General features: G+C 40.9%; 1 long non-coding RNA gene across 5 annotated transcripts in view; it reads left to right on the top strand.

Annotated features, from left to right (window-relative positions):
• Positions 1 to 16,880, top strand: part of LOC135229524 (uncharacterized) — a 507,916-nt gene that overhangs the window by 293,185 nt on the left and 197,851 nt on the right. Inside the window, exon 7 of one of the 5 annotated variants that reach the window (XR_010320218.1) lies at positions 8,942 to 9,562. The exons of the other annotated variants lie outside the window; for them this stretch is intronic. This is a non-coding gene — a long non-coding RNA (uncharacterized LOC135229524). Of the gene's footprint in view, positions 1 to 8,941; positions 9,563 to 16,880 lie in introns of those variants that run through there. 5 annotated transcript variants of the gene reach the window in all.

Genomic DNA, 16,880 nt, shown 5'->3' with positions numbered 1-16,880 from the left:
TTCTTTCCTGCTAGACTTTGAAAACATCATGCTAAATGGAATAAGTTAGTATTTGCCCTAAGTATAGGGCAAATACTGTACGATCTGACTTACATGAAATAAGCAAATATATAGAAAGCAAGGATTATTGGTGGTTGCCAGTTGTGGGCAGGGGGAAGGGGCAGTTTTTCCATTGGGGCATCGAGGTTATGTTAATGGTTGTAGAAAAGTTTGGAGAAAGATATTGAGAATGGTTATATGACTTGAAGAACGTAACGAGTATCACTGACTCATACATTAGAAATTATTCAGTTATGTTTTATGTATATTTCCAACACAATTTAAAAAAATAAAACTTTGCAATTACAAGAGAAAAAAAAACGATCTATACTATAGCTGTCTTTACCTAGAAGAAATGTTAAACCCTTCGGTAAAGATGGTCAGGAGACCTTGGAGGAGAAGGAAAATCCCTAGAGCTAGAGGGGCAGGGCCTTCTTGGACCTTCTTCTGCCTGAGTCCAGGCTGAGGACTGTGGCAGCTTACATTGACTGGGAACTCTGAATGAACGTGTGATACTGTGCTCCATCACACCACCCACTCCCGAAACCTCCCGATAAATTTGATATATTTTTTTAATTCGCATGATATATTAATTCATTCTCATGAAAAAATTAAGTACAAGTCTCTGTAACCACCCTTCTCCCTGGTTCTATACCCGCTGCCCCAGTTGCCCACCTGCGTTCTTTCCACTAACAAAGCAGGAGAGTTCACCAATCTGACTTGTCTGCTACTGTTATGGAAAGCCCCTCAGATGACAGTAGAATTCTATACTTCACTCACATATTTATTCCTTCATTTATTTATTCACAGTATAATTTCTTACTGTTTACTAATTGACAGGAAGTTTTTTCAGGTGAAAGCCTCGATGATCCCTTGTGGTCCTTGTTTCCGGGGTGAATCAAACCCCTTGCTGCCCAGCACCCATCGCACAGACTGAATTTTCCTCCCACCCTTACCTCGGGCCTTAGAGAAAGACCTCTTCCTCACGTATTGCCGCTCCATTCTGGCTGGGTGAAGATGAACCACGAAGGATGGTCACTGGCAAGACGTTTCTCCTCCTCCCACGTAGAGATGATGTCCCAAACTCTCACAAGTTGGGGACCTTGATTTAGGCAGAACCATTTGTAATTTGGTATCCAAAGTCGCTCTCCCACAGGAGACCTCAGAGCCACAACCTCTCCAAAGAGCAGTTGGGATCTGAGTGAGCACCAAGGTTTCCAGTAACTCTTGTGTGACATCATCGCTGACATCGCTCAGTTCCAAGGGCCCAGTTTGAATCTAAACAGCGCACTAGGAAAAAATATGGCAACTGTTGTGGGAGAGGCTAGGAGGCTGGGAGGAGGGAAATTATATCTTAAAAATGAATTGAAATGTTCACTTAAAGAAGTCAACATCTAAGAGGAAGGAAACTGTGAGTTGAAATAGAAGAGTATAATGAGTCGCTATTTCTCCCAAACCTCTTCTCTGGCCCTGAATCAAATCTCTCCAGCCCTAGAAACACAATGTCCACTCTGAACACCTCTCAGGCCTCGTTTGCCATTTAGGCTTCACACAGGCTGTTCCCTCTGACTAGTAGACATTCTTTCCCTTCCTGTTGACTGGTTCCTCCTCCAAGGTACCCAGTCTGTGCTTCTGGTTTATGTATTCAGAGGACCTAGTAATCTTTTAGTAATCCTCCATCATAGCACTGAGTCATAGGAGATGCTCAATTTCCAATTTGTGTCTTCCAAATGTGTTGTAAATAACTTGGGGACAAAGATGGGATCTGCCTCATATTTGACAGTCCCAGAAAGTGAGACAGAACCCCACCCATAGGAGATACCCAGTATATATCTATTGATTAAATAAAAGACAACTCTTCCAAAAGACTCACCCTTCGTAGCCATCCGTGCAGAATGGAGTTTTTGGTCTGTTGCCTGGAGGTACCATCACTCAGTGGTGGTGTCTAGGCCACTCTCTCTTGACCTCCTGACTCTAAACCCTGTGAAGCCTCTTGGCCTGTCCACATGCTTCTCCCTTGGAGCCACTAAAAAGGGTAGGATTACATCATCACGGAAGAGCACTGAGACTCCAGACGTCTATGGTCAACCTGCCTGGGAGGCTTAGGAGAGCCCTCGGGGAAAGGTCCACTGTCCTCTGCTTGATCTCCTTTTTTGTCCAGGGGGCAATTAGAAAAGGAAGAAGCAAATTGTTGAAACATTTTAAGGCAGGGTTTGGGAAGTTGTGCTTGGTAGGTAGAGGAGAGCCTGAGGATTTGAAGGAAAATGAAAGATGTCAACATGGGAGCAGAGGGCTCGCTTTGTGTGACGACAGATTGTAGAATGTGGGCAAGTGTTTGGAAATATATAAAAAAGAAAATCTCCTAACCATCCACTCGTATTTCAAAATTTAGGTAAAGCATCACTTCCTGGTGGAAGCCTTTCCAACCCTAAACCTAGTAGAATTTCCCACCCTGCTCCACACTCTATTGTATTTAAGAAACACTTCTGCCACAACTAGGGGCAAACTTGATTGCATTTACATGTTGTGATGGATAGCAAAAATGGCCACATGTTCTAATATGTATGTATCCATACATATTATATGACCTACAGCTCCCTTTCTCAAGAGCAAGATTCTTCCTCCAGTCCTTGAATTTGGACTGATCTATTGCTTTGGCCTTTGGGACAGTACAAAGACCAATAGAAGCAGAGACCGAATATAATTAGACACATCGTGACTTGCTCTCTTACCAAAAACGAAACCCATCACTCTCAAGTATATTCTAACTCATAGTGACCCTGAAGGACAGAGTAGAACTGCCCCATAGGGTTTCCAAGGCTGTAATCTTTACAGAAGGAGAGTGCCATGTCTTTCTTCCGCAGAGCAGCTGGTGGGTACAAACTGATTACCTTTCCTTTAGCGACTGAGCCCTTAACCACTGCAGCACCAGGGCTCCTCCTTGCCTTCTTGCTGCGCTTCAAACACTGAGAACCCATGGGAACAGCCCAGGCCACCCTAATAAATGACAAGAGACCATTAGAGAGAGAATCCAGCTGAGAAGATTTCAGGCCCTCTGCCCGCCAGCTGACATGGTGGCTGATTCCAGATACATGAGGGAGCCCAGCCGAGAGCGGCTGAGTCTGCCCCAGACCAGAAGAACCCCAAACTGCCAACCCGGAAACCTGTGAGCGAAGTAACTGCTTGTTCTTTTAAGGCACTTCATTTTTGGGTCATTTGTTATACAGCAATTGATAACTGATTCATTAACTGGGCTGTTTCTCTCACCAGACTGCAAGGAATCTTTTCTTAATCATTTCTGTATCAACAGTATCTGGCAGAGGGTTGTTCATGTAGTCATTAGACAGTAGAAATTTCTTCATTTACATAATTTAAAAGTTTCTAACATTATGTTTTAACTTTCTTTTATAAGTAAGATATGGGTGGATTTGCAAGTCTAAGCTGAGTGTACATGTTTTTTCCTTAGGTATTAATCCCTTTTTCTTGCTATTACTCATACATTTAGACATAATTCCAATATTATACTTCATATTCACTGTTCTTTTTTTATTATTATTATTCTGCTTTTCCTGTTTCTTTTTTTATTGGAATGATGAAATTTCTCTTACTTTCTTTTTCCTTCTAGCGATTTGAAAGTTGTATTTTCAATTCCTATTCTTTTATAGTAAACATGAGATCTTTGAACATTTTAATATTTGGTATATTGTATCAAGTTCATATCTCAGTTCTCCTCTCAAACAGTAATTTTTTGCTAGCCGCCATTGAGGTGACTCCGACTAATGGTGAACTTAGGTACCACAGAACTAAAGGTTGCCAGGTCCTGTGTCATCCTCACAAGTGCCAGCAATTTAGATTCCATCATTATGGCTAATGTGCCAGTCCATGTCACCAAGGGTCTCCTACAGCCTTGTTGGCCTTCTTCTTCACCAACCATGATATTCTCCTCTAGGACTGATTAATCTCTCCTGATGACATGTCCAAAGCAAGTGAATTGGACAGTATTCTCTTGTGATCTGTAAGGGTTTAATTGTCTAATTTTCAGAAGTAAATCTCCAGGTCTTTCTTCCTAGTCTGTCTTAGTCTTGAAGCTCCACTGAAACCTGTCCACCATAGATAACCCTGTTGGTATTTAAAATACTGGTGGCCTAGCTTCCAGCATCATAGCAACATCCAAACCACCACAGTACAGCAAACTAAGAGACAGGCAGTGAGCCGAACAGGGTATTGTTGTTGTTAGGTGTCGGTGTCATCAGGTCAGTTCTAATTTATCGTGACCCTATATACAGCAGAACAAAACACTGGCCAGTCTTGTGCCATCCTCACACTTGTTATTATGCTAGAGCCCATTGTTGCAGCCACTGTGTCAATCCATCTCACTGAGGGTCTTCCTCTTTTTCACTTTCTACTTTACCAAGCATAGTGTCCTTCTCCAGGGCCTGGTCTCCGCTGATAACATGTCCAAAGTATGTGAGACAAACACTCACCATCTGTGCTTGTAAGGAATATTCTGGCTGTACTTCTTCCAAGACAGACTTGTTTGTTCTTCTGGCAGTCTATGGTATATTCAATATTGTTCACCAACACCATAATTCAAAGGCAGCACTTCTTCTTTGGTTTCCCTTATTCATTGTCCAGCTTTCACATACGTATGAGGCGTTTGAAAATGTCATGGCTTGTGTCAGGCACACCTTAGCCTTCCGAGTGACATCTGTGCTTGTCACCAGCTTAAAGAGTTCTTTTGCAGCAGATTTGAAATACATCATTTGATTCCTTGATTGCTGCTTCCATGAGCGTGGACTGGGGAACCGAATAAAATGAGATCCTTGATAACTTCAATCTTTTCTCTGTTTATCATGATGTTGCTTATTGGTCCAGTTGCGAAGATTTTTGTTTTCTTTATGTTGAGGTGCAACCCATACTGAAGGTTGTAGTCTTTGATATTCACCACTAAGTGCTTCAGGTCCTCTTCACTTTCACCAAGTTTGTGTTATCTGCATATCGTAGGTTGTTAATGAATCTTCCTCTAAACCTAATGCCACGTTCTTCTTCATAGAGTGCAGCTTTTTGGATTATTTGCTCAGCATACAGATTGAATAAATGTGATGAAAGGATAGAACCCTGACACAAACTATTCCTGATTTTAAACCACATAGTACCCCTTGTTCTCTCTGAAAAACTGCCTCGTGGTCTATGTACAGGTTTCAAATGAGCAAACTTAAGTGTTCTAGAATTTCCGTTCTTTGAAGTGTTATCCATAATTTGTTATGATTCACACAGTATAATGCCATTTCATAGTCAATAAAACGCATGGAAACATCTTTCTGGTATTCTGGTATTCTCTGCTTTCAGCCCAGATCCATCAGACATCAGTAATGATATTCCTCATTCCATATCCTCTTCTGAATCTGACTTGAATTCCTGTTGCAACTTCTTTTTAATGATCTTCAGCAAAATTGTACTGGGTTTTGATATTAATGATATTGTTTGATAGTTTCTGAATTTTGTTGAATCACTTTCTTTGGAATGTGCACAAACATGGATCTCTTCCAATCGGTTGGCTAAATTATTCAGCCAGTGCTGCATCTGTTTGTTGAAACATCTCAATTGGTACCTGTCAGTTCTTGGAGTCTTGTTTTTTGCCAATGCCTTCAGTGAAGCTCGGAGTTCTTCCTTCAGTACCATCAGTTCTTGATGACATGCTACCTCCTGAAATGGTTGAACATCGACCCATGCTTTTGTGTGTGTGTGTGTCTGTGCCGTGACCCTGTGTATTCTTTCCATCTTATTTTGATGCTTCCTGTGTTGTTCAATATTTTGCCCGTACAATCCTTCACTACTGCATCTCGAGGCTTGGATTTTTTTCTTCAGTTCCTTTAGCTTGAGAGATGCCAAGCATGTTCTTCCCGTTTGTTTTTCTAACGCCAAGTCTTTGCACATGTCATTATCATACTTTGTCTTCTCGAGCCGCCCTTTGAAATCTTCTCTTCAGCTCTTCTACTTCATCATTTCTTTCATTTCCTTTAGCTACTTTACGTTCAAGAGCAAGTTTCAGAGTATCTCTGACATTCATATTGGTCTTTTCTTTCAGTATAAGGGCTGTATTTGAGGGTACCATCATTTTTATAACTTGCTAGTATCCTCTGTCAGGGCAGTTATTGACTGTAGCTGCACACCACCTAGTTCTTCTGGTTTCAGGCTGATGGAGTCCCTGGTTTATGTGGCCATTAAGGGAAGACCTGTTATTCAAAGAATTATACTTAGAGGAAAATTTGTATATTTATGTATAATTTAAAGCTTCTCCTTTAAGATTGCATTTCCCTGAACAGAAAGCTCTCACCGTGTCATTATGAGAAATACTCTTTCAGTGTGAGGCCGAAAGAGATGTCCATATTTGAGAGTCCGATGGTACAAATCTCAGTAGCCAAGACACAACCACATCAACTGTGTGTGTGGGTGGGTTGTATATGTCAACATAAGGGTCTGTATTTTTCTGAGTATGAAGGTAGGATTGGCGAGTTAAGGAAGAAAGAGATGGAAGCATCTTGGGAGTGGAGTGCAAACTCCGTGACAGAAGTTGCAGCAGGGGATCTCTCAAGAGGGTTTTAGAGGCCAGTTAGAAACCTAGGAAGCAAAAGGAAATAGGGCCAGTGGAGGGCAGCACTACAGTAGTGGTGGGGGGTAGCAAAAATAATGGTAGTGGAGAGGGCAACAAAACTGCCCTGAAAAAAGGAGTTGCAAATTAAAGATCCTAGACAAAATTCAGGTTCAGAAAAGTAGGAATGTAAAAAAATTCTATCTTATAGCTCTCTTTGCTGTGAGGGTTTTTTAGGCCCTTCGGGAGATGTGGGGAGAAGACATAGGAGGAGAAGGGGAGTTCCTGGATCTAGGGGAGGAGTCTGCAAGCCATCTTCTGCCCTCAATGATGTGGGCTCTGGGCTCCTTCAACTTCTCACTGCCAGAACCTCCTGAGATATTTTCTTAATTCTTCACATAGTACATTAATATCATGTCATTAGAAAATATAATAAGTACGCTTCTCTCTAACCACCCTTTCCCCCATCCTATACTCTCTGCCCTAGTTGTCCACTGGCTTTCTTCCTTTCCACCAGGTACAGATCCTAAACAACAGAGTGCCTGGAAAGCTCTCGAACTCCCAATGAATTCTGTAGCTTGATCCCTCATTTACTCCTACATTTCTTATTGATATAAGAATTTGGTTAATTGCCCACCAAATGACAGGAAATGCTTTCTTAGGACGCTCCTCCTTATGACCTTATCCATTCCCAATTCCTTCATCTTGTCCTATCATGGCTGTCTTTTCTGGTGGAAACCAGACCCTTTGTTCCATAACACACATCAATCTGGGACAATTTTTCCTCTCACCCTTATCTAAAGTCTTAGAGAAAGGCCTCTTCCTTGTATATCACTGTTTCATCCTCTCTGGGTGAAGATGTCCAATCATAATGATGTTCTGAAGGATCTTTATCCCTTTTCCCAGTTCTTCATGATGCATGACCGTTTGGTGACTTGGGGACCCCGGTTTAGTCCAGAATTTCTGTGATAGAGTAGTTCCAGGTGCTCTCCCACAGGATCTCAGATCGACACCCTCTCCAAAAGAGTAGGTGAGATCAGCATGAACGGCATGGCTTCCATAACCCTGTGTGACATCATTCCTGACATTGCTCAGTTCCATGGGCCCACTTTGAATAGAAACACAGCAAAAAGAAAAATATGAAACAGTTCAAGTAGGAGCTTGAATACTGCCAGTCCCAGACTGGGAAAAGGGGGCTTAGATATAAAAAAGGAATTGCAACTTTTCTCTGCACTCCATGTCATTACTATCCCTTGGTGGGGAGAGAGAGAGTACAGGGAATCGTTACAGTGTGACCAGGAGTTGATTTGTCCAAAACTTCTCATTTGACTCTCTTGGAATCATGTCTCTCCAGCCCTGGTCATACAATGTCCACTCTGAACACCTCTCAGGTCTCCTTAGCCTCTGAGGCTTCACACAGGCTCTTCCCCGTGACTAGATTTTCTCTCCCATCCCATCTTATGGCCTACTCTCTGGTGAAGCATGGTGGTTAAGAGAACTGACCCCATTGGAACAGATTGGGCTTATGAGCTCACCATAAAATGCTAAGACTCAGGAATTTGTGGTCAACCAGAATGGGAGGTTTAGGAGTTGACTTGGGGAAAGTCCATGACCTGTGCATCTTCCAGGCTCTGCTTTCACTCTGGAGCCCATTTAGAAAAGGAGCTGCTAAATGGAGACAGCATTTGAGGAAGCAATTAAGAACATTGGGGTGGTGATGACTTCTCAGAGGAAAATAAATTTTCAACAGGGAAATGCTAGGGTCTACTCTTGTATGACTCCAAACTATAAATAGGGACGAGTGGTTGGAAAACAGTAGAACAAAAGATGATCTGCATCTGGTCACAAATGTGCCAAATGCCTCAGTGGCTTCAGCCTGTCTCCTCAGACTTCTCTCTGGAGAAGACATGGGGCTTCCTGGACCCGGGCCTTTTGTCACACCTTAACTATCCAATCATATTCTCAACTTGGTTCAGACATCACTTCCCTAAATATCCTCCTGGTAGATTTGTTCATTTCTTGCTCCCTACTCCATTGTACCTGCGAAACCCTTTACCACAGCATAAAACACAATTGCATTTACTTTTTGTGGTTGATGTAAGAAATGTCTACACATTTATCCTCTCTCTGTGCCCATGCCTTCTATGAGACTCTGGAGCACCTTTCATTAGCAGTAGGAGTCTTTCTCCATCCCTTAGTTGGGGCTGACATTATTGTTTTGGACATTGGGATGGTAGAAAACCTGATAAAATGAGAGAGTTGGAAGACTTTACATTGAGACTTTCCCTTTTGTTGCTCTTAAACCCTTAGAACTCATGGGAACATCCTCAGGCCAGCCTGCTAGATGATGGAAGACCAATGGAGGGAGGATCCAACGGTTTCACTGACTTGATGTTATGAACTGGCTCCCAGCTACCTGGAAGCAAATTGTAGACACATGAGGAAGCCGTGTTGTGAGCCACTGAGGCTGGCCCAGTTCAGAAGAGCTCCAAACTGACAACTTGAAAAATTGTGAGCTGGTAAATTGTTGCTCTTTTAAGACACGACAATTTGGGGTCATTTGTTACACAGCAATACATGACTGATACAACTGTTAACTTGGCTGTTTCTCTCATCGGGCATTGAGGGAAATTCTCTGAGTCATTTCATCATCAAGAGCAACTGCCATAGGGTCTCACATATAGCTGTTATAGTGTAAATATTTGCTGACTTCGTGGATGAATGAATAATATGAATTGTAAGTGAATCAGCACAAATTCATGTGTGCAAGAAAACTTGATATTTCTTTAAATAAACTGAATTCCAACTCAGAGCTCTCGGCTTACAAAATTGGGGTAAAATTTTAACCTTACTTCTTTGCAGGGGTATATTTGGTGTTGGTTTATTTTCTAGGTACCCCGGGGTCTAAAGAAGGACCAAGGTTTGGAGATCTTTAACACACCCATCGCCTCAGCCTATGTGGGTGATCTTTCTAGAAGCATTGTCTCTGCTGCTTCCATTCCCAGATGGAGCATGAGAACCTTGGCAGGGCTGGGAACACCATAACGTGGTTTGTCTACTTGTGTGCCTGCATTACCCTTTGAGGTGCTGCCACCTAGCCCAGGGCATTATCAAGAAGCAGGCCTCACCCCTTCCCAATGTGTAGGTCTCTGCTGTCTGACTCCCACTCTTCCCTTGGTTTCCAGTTCACTCAGTGTGATTACTGCAATGAGCTGAGACTCTTCCAACAGACTCTTCAGAGTCTCGAAGTTTCAGGGCTTTAACTCTGTGAGTCCAGTTACCTCTTGAAATGAGGTAGGGAAGGTTGAAAAACGTAGGAAGATTTTATTTTGAATTTAATGTTTCAATAAAATTTCTTGCCATGCATTTTCAAATGGTTCTGCCTAACAATTCCCTCTGTTCTCTTACAAGATGCAGGACAATGAAGAGGGAATGTTTGTTGTGTCATAATCTCCAGAAGGATGCAAAGTGCCATGGGGTCCATTCCCCCCGATGCTCACACTTGAGCACCACAGCCACGTGGAATCTCTGCAAGTGTTACTGAGTCCCTCACACATCCACAGTGAACAACTTTCAGATTCTCATAAGCAGGAATTATTTGTGTCCTAAGACGAGGAACTCCTTGGAGACCCTACTGTGTCCTACAGGGTCGCTGTGAGTCGGAATCGACTGCATGGCATCGGGTTTTGTTTTTGTTTTTTGGGGGGTGGTTGATGTCAGCTGCAGGATAGTGTTTAAAAAAATGTCGACAGCGTAGCAGGTAAAACCAACCAAATGAAACTGAAATGAAATGTCTTTTTTCACACTTACTGACCTCACAGTTCCTTCAAAGTGTTTACTTTCCACTGGGTTCAGAGGCAAGAGGGAACTCTTTGTGAGAGAGACACAGCTTGGGACACCTCCAAAATTAAAAGCCTCCCTCCTGATGTTAGGTAACATTACATACTGTTTGGCTGGTTTATCATCTGAGTGCTCCACAAAAATAGAAGGCCCATGCAGGCAGGACCTTGTCTACTGTGTTGGTCAGAGTATCCTAGTTCCTGGCACCTAAGAAGCTTCCAAATATGATATGTCTGATTGAATGAGTGGGTGAGTTTTTATAAAAACCATGGAAGTGCTGTTTATGTAGTTACAATAGTGAAAACAGGCATAAGGAAATGGAGACTAGTTATGTATGATTAGAAATGGAGACTAGTTATGTATAATGAGAACAGAACTTGTTCATGAAGAGATAAAAAAATAAGATGTATTAATAGAATGTACCCCCTTCACTTTGGCTGGAGAGAGATAGGGTAAAATGGGTTCTTTTCGCGTACTGATTTATGGGTTGTATATATTTCATTGAAATGTTAGTCTTTCGGGAATCACAAATATTTCTATTGAGATATAATTCACCGGCCATAACATTGCCTTTTATAATGTGCACAATTGTGTGGTTGCTAGTATATGGACAGAGTTGTGCAACAATCACCACTGTCTAGCTTCAGGATATTTTCAGTACCCTGTAAATAAACGCCCTACATATTAGTAGTCATCTCATTACTCCTTTCCTCCATGACATAGCAACTGCTAATCTACTTTCTGTCTGTGTTGGTTTGTCTGTTCTCGATATTTCATGTAAATGGAATCATGTACCACGCAGTCATTTCTGTTTGGCTTCTTTCACTTAGCATAACGTTCTCAAGGTTTGTCCATATAGTGCCATGTATTAGTACCTGATGCCTTTTAATGGCTGAGTAATATTCCATTTTACGAGTATACCACAGTTTATCAATTCATTACTTTGGGATTCTCTCCACATTTTGGCTATTTATAAATAATTCTACTATGAAAATTCTTTTGTAAGTTATTATGTGAACGTGCTTCAGTTGTCCTGGATGCATACCTAGGAGTGGGATTGCTATGTTGCATGCTAACTCTATGTTTACCTTTCTGAGCAAGTACCTAACTGTTTTCCAAAGCGATTGGATCATGTTTCATGTCCACCAGCAATGTATGAGGGTTCCAGTTTCTCCACATCCTCACCACTTGTGTTGTCCATCCTGTTGATTTGAGCCATCTCAGTGGTTTTGAAATAATAGTGCGTTTTGGTTTTGATTCTCATTTCCCTAATGACTAATGAGGTTGAGCTTCTTATCATGTGATTATTGACCGTTTCTATATCTTCTTTGGAGAAATGTCTATTCAAATCCTTAGCCTACGAATTTTTTTTCAGATTTTTGCCTGTATTTTTGCTTTCTTCATATAGTTTTTCATATGCCAAACATCTATATCTGTATCTTACCAGTTTTAGCCTTCACAGCTTTGGGATTTTTAGATAATCTTTCTCTTTTACCAACAAAAAGCAAAACAAAATCTCTCATAGTTTCTTCTGAAATTTGTATGTTGACGTATTTTACTTTTAAATATGCGATCCTTTTGGAATTTCATTTCCTGTAAGCTATGAGAAAAAGGATGAAAATATTTTTACAGGTGATCTAAATGATTACCAAATTGCTGCAAGCACTCCTTTTTGCCTTTTTGCATAAGCCATATCTTAACTGCATTTTCCCATATTCCATGTAGAAAAGCATTTTTACAGAAGGAGGCCCGCCATTCCCAGCCATTTCATTTTAAGGTTTTGCTTTGCTACAATAGAAATCCCTTCTATACCTCCTCTACACACCTGTTCTCATAGCCAATAAAAATTTTGTGTGAGTAGGACTCCTGTGAATTTATAAGATGAGGTTGAATTTTATAACTGGTTCCATGTGGTGCACCCAGCAGAAGGACAGACAGAAGCAGTAGCTCCAGAGGGAACAGAAGCTATAAGAACATGAGCCTCTACAGATTTGCTGCCGCATTTCACAGAAAGCTCTAGACTTTTCTTTATAAGCTTATCATTATATATGGCCATCACCTTAGAACAGACGAGAATAGTGCTTTTTAAGTGAGGCATTCAGGACAGAACTGGAGAAAAATATAGAACAAAATCCTAATTCAAAAAAAAAAAAAAACCCAGAATTCTAGGTTGACAGAGACTGGAGAAACCCTGAGAATATGACCCCCAGACATCCTTTTAGCTCAATAAAGAAGTCACTCCTGAGGTTCACCCTTAACCAAAGATTAGACAGGCCCATAAAACAAAATGAGACTCCAGGGGCATACCAGCCCAGGAACAAGGACTAGAAGGCAGGAGAGGACAGGAAAGCTGGTAATAGGGGACCCAAGGTCAAGAAGAGAGAGTGTTGACATGTCTTAGAGTTGGTAACCAATGTCATAAAACAATATATGTCCTAACTGTTTAATGAGAAGCTACTTTGCTCTGTAAACCTTCATCTAAAGAACAATTAAAAACAAAAGTTAGGCATTCAGAAGGAGGGTGTTCATTCCTTAGCAGATGGTTAGACTTATGTGTTTTGGTGAACATATGTACCCATTTCTATCGGGTATGTATCTAGAAGTAGAATTGCTGGGTCATAGGATATACGGATGTTCACAGCTTTAGTAGATATGGCCAAAGCATTTTTAAAGTGGTTGTACCAAATTGCACTTTCACTAGCAGTAGATTAGAATTCCAGTTGCTCCATGTTCTACCAAATAGTTGGTATTTCCATTTTTTTTTTTTATTTTAGCCATTTCTGGTGTGCAGGGTTAGGATCACATTGTGAGCTTTTATTAGAATTCCTCTGATAACTGATGTAGTCCCTTTCCATATGTATGTTGGCCATACAGAAATCTTTTAGAGAGCGTTCAAGTATTTACTTGTCTTTCTATTGAATTCTTTTTTTTCTTTATGAATCATGCTTTGCATATTTTAGAACCAAGTTTGTAGTAGGATGTATGTATTGCAAATAACTTCTCTTCCACATCAATTCACCCTTGTAGCTTGTCATGAACTTTCAAATTAAAAAGCATGCCTTTTACAAAAACAGGCAAATGTATAGAGACGAAAGTTTATAGGGGTTCCCAGGGACAGGAGGGAGGGAATAAAGGGGTGTTATTGCATGTTTTTTTTTTATTGCATATGGAAACTGAGTTTCTGTTTACAATTATGGAAAAATCACACTGATTAAGGGTAGGGTTGCACAGCCTATTAATGTAATTCCTGTCAATAGTGTGTACACCTTTATAACTCGTTCACTTGGCAAAGGTTGTGTGTTATATTTACATCAACAACAAAAATGTGTAGCTGCTGAGGCAAAATGATAGTACTGAATTGATGAGATGTTTTCTTTTTTTATTCTTTTATTATACTCTTTTCTATTTTCTCATTTGTTTTTGTAAGAAGTTACTGTTAAAATCAAAGATAATAAAACGTTTGCATGATGAAAGTGGATAGCAATGTCTGTTCCACCCATTGTGTCCCTCTGAAGTTTAAGTGAGGAACTACATGCCACTAGCAGTCGCCCAGCCTTACTTAGCACTCAGGAAATGTTCATTTCTCCCACTCCTCTGGCTCACGGTCTTCTCCCCGTCTTTATTTGCTCTTTTCTGTTTCCAACTGGTTGCATGTGACCACCAGGCTTCCTGACTCCATCATTCTGCTTTCCATACCAATGTTATTGTAACCTTGGGATCTTGGGCAGTGGTGAAAGTTACACACTGTCCCTGCCATTAGGAAGGGGACAAGCCAGTGCAGGTGGGAGGGGCAGTGGGAAATTCAGCCTAGAGAAAGGACAGACAACCTTCCAGGAACCACACTGACCTTCAGAGAGCTTTGTTGGCTGTGGTTCACCTGGCCAGCTTGTAGGTGTCAGGGTGCCCTAGGGCTCGGTGTTTAGTCCTCTCTCTCTATTGACACCCTCTGTCTGGAATGCCTCAGTGTGTCCACAGCCATTGGTCTGTAGCTGAGGACGTGAGATTTACACCTCCAGCCATTTCAACTCCTCCTGGGTCCAGACTTATACTCAAATATCAGCTTAAATCTCTGTATCGGCCTCTTCATGTATAAAATGTGCATTATAATGGTACATTCCTCACAGGGCTATCAAGCAGAACAAATATCTTAGGAAAGGAGAAGCCCTTACAAGAATCCTGGCACCAGTGCATGTAGTCAGTAAGTGTTAGCTGTCAGTACTATTACCTGATATTTCCATGTGGGTATCTAACAGCTATGCCATGTTATCAAGGCCACGAAACAATTCTGGTCTCAACTCCATTCCCCACACTTATCAATGGATTTCCCAAGGCTTCAGTGATGGGAGTCTGTGTGTTTTTCCACACAATGGACATGGGTACAAAAGGTTGGTCAGGGTCTTCATAATAAGTTGCTCCAAAGTTCATATGAGTGACCATTGAGACAAGTTACAAACAACTAATGCAGAAAAAAAAATAGAACCACTCTCAACTGCTCATGCTAGTATTCTCAGTCCAGAGTATCTGGTGAGGGCACTATTATGGACTGAATTGTGTAACCCCAAAAGGTATGTTGAAATCCTAACCACTGTACCAGTAAATGTGACCTGATTTGGATATAGGGGATTTTAAAATTATATTGACGAGGCCATACCAGTGTAGGGTGGGTCCTAAACCTAGTCCCTTCTGAGTTATACAAAGAGCAGAATAGACACAGACACACTCAGTGGCAGAGGAAGACAGACAACGGAGCAGATGCATCTACAAGACCAGGAACACAAAGGGTGGCTGGAAGCTTTTAGAAGCTGAAGTAGACGTGAGCTGTGCCCTGAATTCAGACAGGTAGCCTCCTGAACTGTGAGAAAATAAATTTCTGTTGTTTAAAGCCACCCAACTGTCATTTTTTTTTTTCTTACGGCAGCACTAGGTAACTAACACACATACCGGTCCTTATAAATCCAGCCCAGTGTAAAATAGTGCTCTCCCCTCCTTGGTCTAGCCCACCTGGATCCTGCTGTTTCCCTGTCAGTGCCCTCTGCTTTCACTGAGAGCTATGACAGAGTTGCCTTGATGCTGCTGCATAGACGTTCACTTTATTTTTTACTTTGTATTTATATAAAAAAAAAATTTATGATTTACTAATATTAATTCTAATATTTTCTATGGTTCTTAAATTTTTCTGTGGAGACATTCCTATAATCTATGAATAATAAGAGTTATATGTTTTTCTTTTTGTACTCCAGTGTTAAATATTTAATAGAAATAATGAGAGAAAGCATCCTGATTTTATTTCTAATTAATTTTAAAGAGAATGTCACACATTTCACCAGGAATTATCATGCGAGTTGTAGTTTTCCACATTCGGGAACTCCTTTTCTGTTCCATGTTTGCTCAGAGTTCTTATGTCTCAGTGTGGTTGGATTTTATCACTGCTTTTTCACCGTCTCTTGAGGTGAACCTATGTCTTTTCTTCTTTAACCTACACATGTGGTGAATTAAATTATTAAATCTTTAACGTTCACTCAAGCTTGTATGCTGACAATAACCCCCCTTGATGCTCGCATATTACGTGCTTTATACTTTGCTGGATTTCTTTGCCAGCATTTTATGTAGGTTTTTGCATCTCAGTTGCTTAGTGTGCTTGTCCTGTAACTCTTCTTATACCTTCCTTTTCTAATTTGGTATCAATATTAAAGTAGCCTTAGGGAACAAGTTGGGGAGCATCTCATAGCTTTCTCTTCTTTATTGACTGTGTACAAGGTTGAAATGATCTGTTTTTTGCATGTTTGCTGGAACCTGCCTAAAAGTGATCTACCAAACCCAAAACCAGTTGGCCATCGAGTTGATTCCATCTTTGTAGGGAGATCTCGAACTACTGACCCATTTTGTGTAGTGATTAAAGGCCTCTTCTGATGCTACTTTCCTTAGAAAAATTTCCACTGCATGTTTTAGGCTGTTAGGATTTCATCTTTAAATAATGTGGTTATCACTGTTTTCCACCTGATCCAGGTCAATTAATCCCAGATTTTCCATTTTCCTGAAGTGAGAGTGTGTATCCACTCCTGGTACCAATTCCCTTATCTAAGACTTATTTGCAAAGAAAGATACAACCCAGCCTCCTTGAGTCCATAATGTGAGGTTACAGTCTCATATTATGTGATTTTCTTGTAGTTGTTTTTTTGTTTTGTTATTTTTTCTTTTACGTATTCTGTAATTGTTCTTTTTCTTAAATTTTTTTTATTTTCCTTTTTTTTTCTTTTTTCATTTCACACCTCTCTAGCAGTTTTCAGAAACCTGGTGGAGTAGTGGTTAAAAGCTACAGCTGCTAACTAAAAGGTTGGCAGTTCAAGTCCACCGGGCGCTCCTTGGAAACCCTATAGGGCAGTTCTACTCTGCCGTTTATGGTTCCTAT

This window comes from Loxodonta africana, unplaced genomic scaffold (assembly GCF_030014295.1).
Source record: "Loxodonta africana isolate mLoxAfr1 unplaced genomic scaffold, mLoxAfr1.hap2 scaffold_34, whole genome shotgun sequence".
Taxonomy (NCBI): Eukaryota; Metazoa; Chordata; class Mammalia; order Proboscidea; family Elephantidae; genus Loxodonta; species Loxodonta africana.
The sequence above is the reverse complement of the archived record's forward strand: the minus strand, read 5'-3'. Positions and strand labels throughout refer to the sequence as shown.